Raw genomic sequence first — 14157 nt, 5'->3', positions numbered from 1 at the left:
CATTGATTTACAATCCATCCATCCATTTCCTTCCTCCTTTCCACCTTTCCGCCGGAGCCTATCGCAGCTCGCTGTGGGCGAGAGGCAGGATGCACCCCGAACGTGTCGCCAGCGCATCGTGGGATTTGCAAACCAGCAAATTCTCAAATGTGAGAAGCCAAAAACCAGTAAATTGAATTTGCTTGACTTAAAAGAAAAGTCAATATTTATTTAAACATTTTTAAGTTTGCATGTGGGTCGCACAAATATGAAATATGCAGCATCCCATCTGATTTCTGGAATATTTGGACTGGATTTAAATCCACCTCAGACAACATCAAACGTAATGTTTGGCCTCCAATTCAGAGGTTTATTCTGTATCTGGCTTCTCAAATCTCATTTCAATCTTTCACTTTGTCTTTTCCATTCCAGTAGTCCGAGTTGACCCTGCAGTTTATTCTGCTGAGTCAGCAGAAGGAGCGCCGCTGCTAGAAAGCAGCTTCATCGAGCACTGCTTCTCTTTTCACATGACTAAACCTTTTTTAATCTGCGCAGCCTCAAATCTCTTTTTGAATAACGCAAGAATGAAATGCAGCCACTGTTGAGCCCAACGATAAAATGCAAGAAAACAAGTATTAAAGTCTCAAACTGACCTAAAGATCATGAAGTAAAATGATAAGTTGTTCTGATGGTGGGCGTCTGGAGGATTTATGACCTCACAGACGAGTGTGATCAAACGCAGCAGGCTCCCGCCTCTGAATAACTCACTGATCATGGTGGTGCCTCCGGCCAACGCCGCTTTGGTGCCCTGGTAGAAGTCGTCAGCTGACGCCATGTCTCGATCGGGCATCTGGAAACGTGTATGCACGTCAATGCCGCCCGGGATCAACATGCGACCCTGGGCATCGATGGTTTTTACTCCGCCGGGCACGATCAGGTTTTCCCCAATTTGTCTGAGAAGATCATCAGAAAGAAACCAAAATAAAAAATTAGGTTATTGCATCATGAAGACAAAAATGTCTGCTCTGACTGTAAAGCACGGTGAAATCTGTGACTTTATTCGAGTGTCTTCAACAAGTCAAACCCCCAAGAACTCACTTGATGACCCCATCCTCCATGTAGATGTCAGCGCTGAAGGACTGGTCATCATTCACGATCTTCCCTCCTTTGATCAGGAGACGATCGCTCTGCGAAGCCAAAAAGATGATTACGAGCCTCCGTGAATTTCACAGCAGTTAGAAGAATTCAAACGCTGCCAGTAAAGCACACGCTCATAAGGGTGAAGCAGATTTAGGAGCATTTCATGGAAGACGTTTTAGGAAATGTCACAGAAATTGATGGATGCATGCTCTAAAGCAAAAAATGTGTACATTAAACACGTTGAAAGTCCACTGCACCCTCCGTTTGGCCTTTTAAGGAGGCATTGTGATAAGGAGAACATGGCTGTGCAGCATCCTCTGGCTGATACTGGCTTTCTTCACCTCCTCACATATGCATGCAGACACCTATAAAGTCATGACACACACTCTTAAAACACACTCATAATCCAAGGCGGGGAGCGAGACGCAGGCGCTATCCTGTCACGTTTGGATAAGCACCAGGTTTTTGTGAGGATCTGTGAATAATGACGCTGTTTATAAAATAAGAGAGCGAATAAGAGAAAGGGAAGGCTGGAGGAGGAGGAAAGGGGAGAAGTGGAATAAAAGCTGTGGATGGGAGGAGTCTGTGTGTGTACAGTCTGGCTGCAGAAACACAGGCTGGAGAGTTGATGACTAACGGCGACTGAGCTGCAGTCCGTCTCAGACGTTCTGTCCGTCCTGTTTTACTGCATTCTCTCCCATTGTTGCCCATTTAGAGTGATAAACACCACAATAATATCGCAGGAAGTAACGAGCCAAAGAAAGGAAATGAGCATAAAATACCCAGGATGCCACAGCGGCAAAAGCCCTGAACTGAACCAATGATGGGAAGTCAAGCAACAAAAGTCCATCAGCAGCAAAAGACACTTCTGTACTCGGCTGTCGGTGGGGGGGGGGGGGGGGACATTCCAAGAAGGAGTTGAAATTCAACTTGTAACCATGGAGATGGGGAGGAAAAACAACAACAGACAAATTCCTGAAGGGAAGAAAACATTACTCAGGCCCCACTCGAGATGCATTCTCATGGACGCGTTCATTACGTCAGAGAAGCCAACGCCTGCAGTCGAGCCGATTATTCTTTCATGCACTGTTCACGAATAGAAAGTCCATCCATTTAGGCCCGGCTCAACCACTGGAGTTGAATTACGAGTCTAATCTGTTTCTCAACCCAATTAAGAAAGTATAATTATTTATTTCTGTACAGTATGTCCCGATTGTTCCATATCATATATTTATGGGAAGAAAATTGTGCTTATATATTTGGGACCAAGCCAATAAAACTTGTTCATGAAAGGAGAGTTTTTCCTTGACGTTTGTCTCCATCAGGGGTCCCCAAACTATTTCCTGTGAGGGCCAAATAACTTTTCCCTTCTCTGATTGGGGGCCGGGGTCAGTTTGTAACGGAAAAAGTGTGATGATCGCAGAGGTGCGTAACATAAAACTTTATCGTTTTCCAGCCACACATAACCAAATAACCCTCAATGGGTTCTTCACAGAAAAAAGTCAAGAAATAAATAATAACACTATGAAATAAACAATAACCAAATAAGCCTCCATGGAACATTAACTTTCTGTCGTGCTGTGCACAATCTTAACAGAAAAACTTCAGCTTGGTTGTCAGAGCAGAATATCTTACTTATATTACTCATATGAGCAGCCACTCAAAGCTCTTGTGTTCATTCCTTATAATCCATTTGTAGGTTCCAGTAGGCTTGTAGCCACTGTTTGCAGCTCTCTCTCTCATTCCTGTGAAAACCACAAAGCAAGCAGGCTGAGAAACCAGACTAAGTGATACAGCACAATACATTTCACTACCAGTGTGGTTGTGGAGATGGATTTTACTATGTTTATATTTGTTCATACTCAGAATGACTCATTCAAGTCAGAAAAGTGAGCTTACCTTTGTATGTTTATCAGTGTGAGCTGTGGGCCTGCATCTGGCTGGTGAGAAGCTGAATGTCAGGTTCCATTCTGGTCACAGCCAGTCTCAGACACTGATGCAGATGTTCATCAGTCAATCTTGATCTCATCGGATTTTTCAGCAGTTTCATGCGTGAAAAGGTTTGCTCGCAGACATATGTGCTGCCAAAAAGTGTGGACATCTTCATAGCGTGTTTCTTTACGTTAGGGTACGTGTCATTTGGGAGGACAGCATAGAAGACAATGAGACTGTTGGGATTAAATGCGTCTTTGAGAACATCACAGTTCTGCAACTCGGCTAACTCAAACTGATAAGAAGGCTGGGCTTCATCAATATCGGCAACAAAGGGTTTCTGGAAAAGACGGATTTCTTTTGCATTAACATGAAGTTCACGGAATCGCACACCAAACTCCTCCTTCAGCATTTCCAGTGCTCGCACACACCTTTCAGCTGGGAACGGGACGGCTGGGTTATCTGCAGAGAAGCTCTGTGTGACAGGGAGATGGATGAAGTTGTGCTTTTTCACTTGTTCCAAAAGCCGCACCAGTTTCACCTCGAATGCTTTTACGTGGGAATACATGTTGCAAATGAGTTTCCCCTGGCCTTGTAGCTGCAGGTTAAGGCTGTTCAGCATTTCTGTCATGTCTGTTAAAAATGTGAGGTGCCATTTCCACTCTGGGTCGATCAGCTCTGGGACCGTTTTGTCTTTTGAATGAAGAAATGCATTAATTTCGGGTAGCAGCTCGTAAAAACGCCTCAAGGTCAGTCAATAATACAGTAATCTCGAGCAAAGAAGAGATTACCTATTTGGGCCGTGTTCCCCCAAGGGTGGAACTGTGACTCCTGCCCTCAAAACACGCACCTCTTTGGCCTCATTCAAAACGGCCCTAAAAATACACCTTTCAGGGGGGCAGGAACAGAAACAGAATCAGAATCAGAACCAGGTGTTTATTGCCATTGTCAGCGAAGGTTCACAGACTAGGAATGTTTCTCGGTGAAGTCGTGCTACATGTAACAGTAATGACGAATACACAAAAAACATAGAAGTACAGACACATCACAAAACAGCAGCAGCAAGAGTGGATACACAGATATATTATTATATTATATTAGCAGCAGTAAAACTATCGTAATCGCGCAGTGCAAAGAGAACAGTGCAAGTTATCAGTTACGAAATGTTCAAGAGTCCGGGACAGAATTATTTTATTATTCTTTTTAATTTGTTATTTTGCGCCTGTGGTGTAATTTATTTTTATTTTATTTGTATTGTTAAATGTCGATGATTTATGTACAAAGGACTTTCAACAGAACCAAGACCGCAAGGGTGTTTGACTGTACGTGGACTCTAACATGCTATCTAATAAATATATTCATCATCACCATCACTGATTGATTATTAAATATAGATCAGAGCTGATCATTCATTGACGTTTCAGATATCATGAAACCAGGTGCAGCGGGTAGCACAGTCTCCTCACAGCCCTGGCGGCTGCAGACGAGACAAGGCCGACTCGTCTTACAAGAAAAAGGGAAGGACGAAGATGGCTGATATTTCCCAGCAGCCTTTGCAACATTAGGATTGATACAGACATTTTGATCAGCATGTTAAATGAATTTATTATTATAACATTCATTCATATTTAACCGTGAAGACGTAGATTTCTTTGGTATGATGCTAAATTAAGTCAGGGGTACGCCGATATCGCTTAATGTGACGGCATCACGTCACTGATGAAATTGCTGCCATACTGCGTTACTGTGCCTTTGATGTAGCTTGTCATACAACTGTCTTTGATGTACTTATTGAACTTTGATGTCTATGTCTTTGAAGTCATTGAGTGGGAACCTATTTATACAAGCAATCCTCTCAGTATATTTCTCAACACTCAAGTATGTACAACAAAGAGATGCAAGCACCCGTACGGCCCTCCAAGGACACGGGTCGGGTCCTCCCAGGAAAAACAACAAGTCTGCTCGTCCCAGCAAAAGTTACGAGTCTGGATCTCCCAGCAAGAGCGAGGAGTCTGGTCCTCCCAGAAAAAACTTCGTCCCTTCTCGGTGAGGTTTTCCAAGAATTTCTTGGGAAACTGTCCAACAAAGAGTGGGACGCCCTGCAGTCAGGGACCGCTGATAAGAAGACTGAAGCACGTCTTCTGGATATGGGTGCCGATATAATTAAAGTAGTGGCTGACTCAGTGACTCAGAAAATCACTTCCCCCCTGACATCAAAAACGTTAGGGAACAGCCTTCTTGTTGATTTAGAGAAAGTCCAAGAAGCGCTGGATGAAGTCCTTCCACCGGTCCTTGCCTCGACAATGGGCGTTCCAGAGGTGGTTGAGATGTTGGCCCCATACGAGATATCACGTCTGGTGTCTAGAGAGGTGATAAAGACCTTAAGCAGGAGCCCCAAAGAAGCTACAATTACAAGTGGGCAGATCTCCATAATGCGGCACTTCAGAAAGCTACTGCAGAGATTTGCTCAAAAGAGTCGCAAATTTCTTTGCTGGTTGAAAGAGGAAGAGTCGGCAGCAAAGGACCTCGTCTCTCCGGAAGGATCCGAGACCGAGGACTCCATGATGGGAGATCTGATCCCTTCAGAATTGACCATAAACAACGCCGTCGATAAGGACAACATCGTCTGTGAACCCACAGAAGGCGAAAAGGAAATTCTTCCAGCGCTACCAGAGGCCCCTGCCATCATGGAAGGGGTGCCTTTGGTAGCTGTGGAAGAGGGAGACCTCCCCACTGCAAGGGTCTGTGGTCAAGAAGACAGGAGTGATGTCCAAACTGCATCGTCGCCGGAAGGCTTGGAGAAGCAGTGTCGCTGGATCATCACGGTGCTTCTCGCAAGGATCTTCCAGGGCAAGAAGATTCCTGTAACGGACATGATGGAGATCAAGGAGATGATGACGAGTGTGCTCGTCTCCAGTATCCAGGAGTCGTCCATCACTCTGGAGATGGACACGAAGCAGGTCGACAAGCTCGCCAGACGTGTCCTTAAGAAGTTATGCAAACTGATGGGCAACCATTGGACAGTTTGCATAAACATGATGGGGAAGAGGACGGGAATTTATAAGATCGTCATCGACACCCTGATCAGATGTCTGGAGAAAACAAGGAGACCGAACCCATTTGTTCGGGTCATTCGGTCTGTTTGTGGCCTCTTTCGCAGGTCCAAGAGCTCCGAAGAGCCATCCAAGTCCTGATGAGACGTTCGTGGCGTGAACGCCCGCTTCCCCAGCTTGCAGGTCGTAGGTGTTGCAGCGCCTATGACAGCTGGCTATGGGTGAGAGGCGGGGTGCACCCTGATCAAGTCGCCAGGGCACCGATACCGGACTGACTACAGACGAGTCCTTGTTTTTGACTCTCCTCTGACCTGCCATTCTCTCTCTCTCTCCCAACCCAGCCGGTCAGACAGATGGCCGTCCCCATGAGCCTAGGTTCTGTCCAAGGTTTCTGCCTGTTAAAGGGCAGTTTTTCCTTGCCTCCGTTGCCAAAGTGCTTGCTCTTGTGGGTCAAGTTGGGTTCTGTCGTTTCCACGTGATCGCGTCACGAATTCACGAAACACAAATGAATTGAATAAAACATTTAAAGGTTGCTATTATCGTCTCGTCTACTATATTGTTCTGTATCTGTAATAACTACTTGCAGTTCTCTGGTGGTTCTGCTGGATCCTAATGGGCTGTCAAAGTCTCGGCTCGATGATGGAACCATTAGAGGCGGCTACACCCTGGACGAGCCGCCAGTTCATCACAGAGTCATTGGCATGTTCTCCCCGTGTCTGCGTGGGTTCTCTCCGGGGTCTCCGGGTTCCTCCCACCCACGAAAACATGTTGAACATAGGAAATAAACACTTTATGTTAATACTAAACCCGCTAATTAATATTTATTTGAATTAAACAGCTGATGAACTTCAGATTTTTCTAATAAACCTGAAACAATCAAGTGGGTCTGAATAATTCTGCCCCGGACTGGAGGAGCTCTGGAACACACAAGTTGGACTTCTGTTCACTTTAAACTTTAAACTACCCTGCAAGTACTTCAATGTTCCGTTATCATTTGTATTTTATGTTGTTTTAGACACCAGACGGAGCTGCACTCCTAATCTCATTGTGTAGCTACTATGCCATGACAATAAAGGCTTTCTATTCTATTCTATTCTAGCCGCCAGAACTCAACGCTAACAGGCTAGCTTAGCAGCGCGCACGACCCGAACCCGAGTTCGTTATTAGCGGGTCCGAACGACACGGAAAACGGCGAGGAGGCGTCGGAGAGGTTTAACCGCCAGAAGCCATCAGCAGCAGCGGCGCTACACAGCACGTTAGCATTTAGCTGAGCAGCTTACCAGAGCGGCTAAATGGGTCGAATCCCAAAAGCAACACTTTCGTGAGACAACCACTAAAAGACGAGTGTAGATTCAATAGGTGCGTTTACATGGACACATGAAATCAGATTAAAATCCTGATCGGAATGAAAATGCTTCATGTACACACCCAAATCGATTAGTCTGACCCAATCAAGCTCGATCCGATCACAATTCTATTCCGATCGAGAGGGGTGGTTTACACCGATTTGTGATCCGATCAGGGCGCATGAAAACGCTTATTCCGAAGTATCGGTACAAGCCGCCCTTACTGCGCACGTCCGTGACGTCAGCTACACGCGCTGTAGACATGGCGAGCGGGAGGTATAATTGCTCGGTGTCTGCAACAAACACGTTGCTGGGTGTCCTACGATGCTTTAACATCGACACTATCAAAAATAAAAGTGCGGTCTGGAGGACACAGCGAAGCTCCGTTTGGAAGAGCGATGATTTGTTTACAACGGAAGTCGCTACGGCTTCCTCTATTATTTCCGGTGTTTTTGGTCAAACTGCGCATGTCAAAATAATGTACTCCGATCAAAAGTGTGATGCATGAACACGCAAATCCTAACCGGATCGGATTTTTAGGGTCCATGAACACGGTGCATCCGGTCACAATTTTACTCTGAACTCTGATCGGATTAAAGAAATGTTGTCCATGTAAACGCACCTTATTGCATCGGTTCTCAACCTACACCCCGGTAGAAGCAACGGCGCAGCTAGCTATTAGCAGTTAGCTTCCACAGACCGCCCAGTTAGACCACTTCTGTTAGCATTAGCGTTAGCTAGAGGGCTAGCTGTTAGCGCGCATGAGAAACCAGGGCAGCTTCTGGGCACTTATTCGCCGCCCCACTTTAAATGTTAACGACTCGCGTCAAGTTAACGGAGGGCGCTGCCACAAAACCGGGAAACTAGCGCGCAGCAGCGCCGAGAGAAAAGTACTATGCTTGGACTATGCTGGAGCTCTGTGGGTTCTGGGTGAGATGGACTAAGACTTTGCTGTAATGGTGCAGGAAGGTCAATCGAAAGACGATTAGGGGCATGAGTGATGGGTGGAGCCTCTGTCTGAGCCAGACTAGGTGGCTGTGTAATGCTAACAGCTGTGGCCTGTGCAGGACATGGGGGCAAGGCCACAGTGGGACTTTGTGGTCTTGAAGTGCGTGGGATTAGTTCCTCCTCCTGAAGCCTGCAGGTGGAGCAGACAACCTCTTCAGACCTCGCCCTGCCCTCCCCAGCCTGGACAATACACTCTGAACGGACACACCTGTAACCACACACAAAAATAACACTGGTATGCCTTCTCAGGAAAACAGCTGAGCCTTCAGGGAAATGTTCTACAACTGTTTCCTAATTAAGACGGTCGAGCGGTGGTTTCTGGTGGAGGATTAAAGAACTACTGCACCTACCGAGAGCAGCGGAGACAAGTCACATAGCCCTGTGGCGTGTGGAGGTCAGGGGCATGGTCACAGAGAGGGCAGGGCAGGGCAGGGTCACATGACTCGCACAGAAATGGGTGATTGGCCCATTGGCCAGAGGGGGGTCCAGGCAGCTGCCGTGGTAACGGTTACCACAGCTACAACACATCAACAGAAGGCTGACATCGCCACCACCCGAGCATGACCTGCACTGAGAGGACGCTGCAGAGAAAACGTGGCAACAGGTGACGTGTTAGTAGGGCGGAGCTCAGGTTTGGTCGGTCCACCTTAAAACAGGAAACAGTACGACGGCCGGTTGTGTCACAGGTGACCCTCTCATAGTGCAAGGAGCCAAACCAGCAGGTTGTGTGTACCTGCTTGTGTGTGTCTCTGGGTCCGGTTCTGGTGAGCTCCGGCAGCAGCAGCACAGGGAAGGTGGTAGCTCCGCCTACAGCTCGTCTCCCGGCAACGCAGTGACGCTCCAAACCGTCGACAGAAAGCACAAACCTGTACAGGAAACGGATGGGGCGGGGCTTAGCGAGGCTGTACGGCTGCGCTCCCTTTAAAGGTGTGACCAGATGCTACACACCGACCTGCACGCTTCCCGAGTCGATGGCTTTGTCCACGTAGAGCAATGATTGGCCCTCGCCTCGACACACCCCTTCTGACCACGCTGCACACTCCAGGCGAGCACAGCACTGACCTACACACACACACACACACACACAGGTTTACACGGACCGATGCCAAGAGGGAAGCCAGCATTTAAAGGCGGGGTTAAGTAGCGCCGTGCTTCCTATACCTGTGGGGTCGAACAGTGATTGGACGCTGACGTCAGGTGGAAGGCCGATGGGTCCGAGCTGCTCCACGAACTCCGAGGAAGACTCCTCCTCTGAAACGTCAGACTCTGATCAGAGCAGGCGTGAGTTTTTATTGATTATTGATTTATTTGTCCAAAGTGGATGGAGAAGTTGTTTTCTGTCATATATAAAAAAGATATATTCATCTGTGGAGATTTTAATATAGATCTACTTAATCCAACTAAGCAAAATACCACTGATTACTTTCTTGACTCAATGTACAGTATGTCACTTTACCCATCTATTACCAAACCCAGTAGAATCACTTCTCACAGTGCTACAATAATTGATAACATTTTTTCTAATAACATGTTGAATCACGCACTCAGTGGCCTGCTCATTTGTGACATTACGGACCATTTACCTATTTTTACTGTTTATGACTGTGAGATTATGAAGATCAAGGAAAAGAGAAAAGTTAAATATAGACGTTTAAGAACAGAAGAAACGATCGCTGCTTTTGATAACAGTCTCATGTTACAGGATTGGGGCTCTGTCTATTGTGAAAATGATGTGGACAATGCATATAATAATTTTCTTGATATATTTATTTCGCTCTATAATAGATGTTGCCCTCTTCAAGAACACCATCAACACAGAAAATATTCTAAATGCCCTTGGTTAACCAAAGGACTACAAAACGCCTGCAAAAAGAAAAATAAATTGTATGGAAATTTTGTCAAGCTAAAAACTGAGGAAGCAGTACGGAAGTACGGAAGCTTTTTGCGTTCACTGAAGAAAAAAAAGTTTTGGTTTCCTGAATTTATGAATTAATGAGATAAATCCTTTCTTTCCTGTTTTTAGAGGTATTTTTTTCCGTTTTTCTGAAATAATGAGATAAATTAATGCTAAATCTATTTTTTTATGTTATTAGAGGTAATATTTTTCTGTTTTTAGAGGTAATTTTTTTTTCCAGTTTTTAGTGGTAATTATTTTTCGGTTTTTAAAGCAAATATTTTCTTTTCTGTTTTTAGTGGTAATATTTTTCGGTTTTTAGAGCAAATTTTTTCTTTTCTGTTTTTAGTGGTAATCTTTTCCGGTTTTTAGAGGTAATCTTTTTCGGTTTTTAGAGGTAATTTTTTCAGTTTTTCTGAAATGTTGAAATAATTCTGTAGGCCTATTTATTTTAGGTCTAGTAATGGCTGCCGTAGATCTTGCTTGTTCTATTCGCTTTTATTTTCATCTTGGTTTAAGACACTGGGAAATACTCTGCTGTCTGAGTAACCTTGAAGGGATTGTTCTCAGTTTATCGACTTTGCGTAGGCACCTCAAGTCTATGCGGTTGTTCAGAAGAAAGAAATGCTGGATACTGCGCCGTTTCTTCAGGAACAGATGGATCAACATGGCATGCTCCATGGATATAAGATGATGCACCAGAAATACCTTCAACATGGCTTTGTTGTTACTCAGGAAACAATTAGGCATTTGTGTTCACCTGCTACACTGCTCAAAATATCCAATCTGTGGGCAAATGAGGGCGAAGGCTGCAAGCAGCATCGACATGCTTCTCCAGAAAATAGGGCTTGAAGTTATCTCAAATTCAGGAAAACCGAAACTTTCTTTTTCTTCTTTAAGTTATCTCATAAATTCAGGAAAACCTAAACTTTTTTTTTCTTCTTTAAGTTATCTTATAAATTCAGGAAAACCGAAACTTTTTTTTTTTTTCTTTAAGTTATCTCATAAATTCAGGAAAACCGAAACTTTTTTTTTTTCTTTAAGTTATCTCATAAATTCAGGAAAACCGAAACTTTTTTTTTTTTTCTTTAAGTTATCTCATAAATTCAGGAAAACCGAAACTTTTTTTTTTTTCTTTAAGTTATCTCATAAATTCAGGAAAACCGAAACTTTTTTTCTTTCTTTAAGTTATCTCATAAATTCAGGAAAACCGAATTTTTTTTTCTTCAGTGAATGCAATAAGCTTCCGTAAAGCAGCATTAAGGTATAAGGCATATAAAAATAAGTTAATAGACATTATCAGAATTAGCAAAGAGTCGTACTACAAAAAACTGCTATATGAAAATAAAAACAATATAAAAGGAACATGGAATATTCTAAATACTCGGTTCATCATACAGTTCATCACAGAGTCATTGGCATGTTCTCCCCGTGTCTGCGTGGGTTCTCTCCGGGGTCTCCGGGTTCCTCCCACCCACGAAAACATGTTGAACATAGGAAATAAACACTTTGTTATGTTAATACTAAACCTGCTAATTAATATTTATTTGAATTAAACAGCTGATGAACTTCAGATGGTTTGAATAATTCTGTTCCGGAACACACAAGTTGGACTCCAGCCGCCAGAGCGCAACGCTAACAGGCTAGCTTAGCAACGCGCACGACCCGAGCCCGAGTTCGTCATCAGCGGGTCCGAACGACGCGGAACTCGGCAGAAGATCAAACGGCGAGGAGGCGTCGGAGGTTTAACCGCCTGGGTCCTTCTGTCAGAAGCCATCAGCAGTAGCGGCGCTACACAGCACGTTAGCATTTAGCTGAGCAACTTACCGGAGCAGCTAAATGGGTCGAATCCCAAAAGCAACACTTTCGTGAGACAACCACCAAAAGACGAGTGTAGATTCAACGCGCCGGTTCTCAACTCACACCCCGATAGTAGCAATAGCTAGCTATTAGCAGTTAGCTTCCACAGACCGCCCAGTTAGACCACTTCTGTTAGCATTAGCGTTAGCTAGAGGGCTAGCTGTTAGCGCGCATGAGAAACCAGGGCAGCTTCTGGGCACTTATTCGCCGCCCCACTTTAAATGTTAACGACTCGCGTCAAGTTAACGGAGGGCGCTGCCACAAAACCGGGAAACTAGCGCGCAGCAGCGCCGAGAGAAAAGTGAGAAAATGGTTCGATGCGATCCGCTTTTTCCTCTCCAGCTTCCCAGACAACTTAAACCGATCTCACATCCGTCTCACAAGGCTGGCACGATAAAGCTTCCCGACGAAACATTAGCGAAAAATGAAAGTTGAAGCGGCCGCTCCATCATGGAGGCCATGTTTAGGAGCGACCGAAGCACCGCCTGTCAGCGACAACAGGAGAAGTAGGTCCGGGGAACCGCTGAACTACTACACCGGAACAGGAAGTTCCACCGGGCAGAGTTGATTGTTTACGTTTGTAAATGCTGACTTTGACGTCTAATAGTTTGAAGCGCGTTCGTGTTTGTGTGCGCGTGCGTCAGAATGGGTTTATTTGTTTGTGTTGTTCAAAAAGTGTGTCTGACCTCGCGGAGCGATCTGTGGGAGGACCAATCCGGTGAAGCGGTCTCCGTCATCAGGTCTGAAATCCCGGACCGGAGCGGCGAGGAGCGGAACCGCTGCCGCACGTGATTCATTCTGATTACAATAATAACGAGGAAAGCGCTCAGACAGCACAGACCTCCGCCGAGCAGCTCGTTCCCATCCTAACTGGATCTACACCGTCCACATGGTGATCTGGATCAGCATCAAAAGGTTCTAGATCGTTCTTGGTGTCTTTATACTCCAACCATGAAGAGTAAACGTGAATCAGAGTCGATGTGTATTTTTAACTGATTTTTGAATCCATAAATGGAATAAAATGAAATCTTTTTTTATACTGACTCCATTCTGGATCCGATCCAGATGAGATCGGCTAGGATTGTTTCTTTTTATTTCTTCCTATCGTCATTGAGAATAATAGTTACATTACTCAAGTGAATTATGATTTAACTGTGAACCAACATCAGCAGCTGTGTTAAACCCGGCCAGCTGTTCTGTCGCTACAAGCTCTCCCTTGATGGCTGCCGCCGGCCGGAGGTCCTCTTACCGAACTGTAGAGTCAATAGCAGGACAACCGATGCGAGCCTCGGCTGCAACATCTTTGTTCCTCTTCAACGCGAGCGATCTGAAGGTTCGAACGCAACCTAGAGCGTCTGCTGGTTGACTCTGACCCCTTTCTACAACAGATAACGCCCGGACTTTAAAATCTCCCAGCATGCAAGTGCAACAAACCATCATAAAACAACCTCCTCCAGTATATATGGGAATGTATTGTACAACACCTCATGCAGATGCTACTTCCTTACAGTAACTTAGAGCAGCTCAAGATTGGGAAGTCTCCAGTTGCATTGAAGTCATTCTGGCAGAATAAATAACAACATAAAGCATAAGGCCGGTCAAATATTCAGACATTACGCAATAAAGCAGACTGAAGAGTTGCTCTATTATTAACACATTCATATATATATGTAGAGCCGCTGCTCCTCCGCATTGAGAGGAGCCAGATGAGGTGGCTCGGGCATCGATTCAGGATGCCTCCTCCACCGGGAGGAGACCACGGGGACGGACTGAGGACACGCTGGAGAGACGATGTCTCTCGGCTGGCCTGGGAACGCATCGGGATCCCCCTCGGAAGAGCTGGAAGAAGTGGCCGGGGAGAGGGAAGTCTGGGCTTCCCTGCTTGGGCTGCTGCCCCCTCGACCCCCCCGGATAAAGTGGTTGAAGATGGATGTATGTTACGTTG

General features: G+C 45.3%; 1 long non-coding RNA gene across 1 annotated transcript; it reads right to left on the bottom strand.

Annotated features, from left to right (window-relative positions):
• Positions 1–906: 906 nt before the first annotated feature.
• Positions 907–2815, bottom strand: LOC137913875 (uncharacterized). The gene is made up of 3 exons (XR_011106397.1): positions 2755–2815; positions 1078–1166; positions 907–932 (listed from the first exon to the last, which is right to left on the bottom strand). It is a non-coding gene; the product is annotated as an uncharacterized lncRNA (long non-coding RNA).
• Between the last annotated feature and the right edge of the window lie 11342 nt (positions 2816–14157).

The sequence above is a fragment of the Brachionichthys hirsutus genome, unplaced genomic scaffold (genome assembly GCF_040956055.1).
Source record: "Brachionichthys hirsutus isolate HB-005 unplaced genomic scaffold, CSIRO-AGI_Bhir_v1 contig_445, whole genome shotgun sequence".
Lineage (NCBI taxonomy): Eukaryota > Metazoa > Chordata > Actinopteri > Lophiiformes > Brachionichthyidae > Brachionichthys > Brachionichthys hirsutus.
This window is presented reverse-complemented; position numbering and strand designations above follow the sequence as displayed.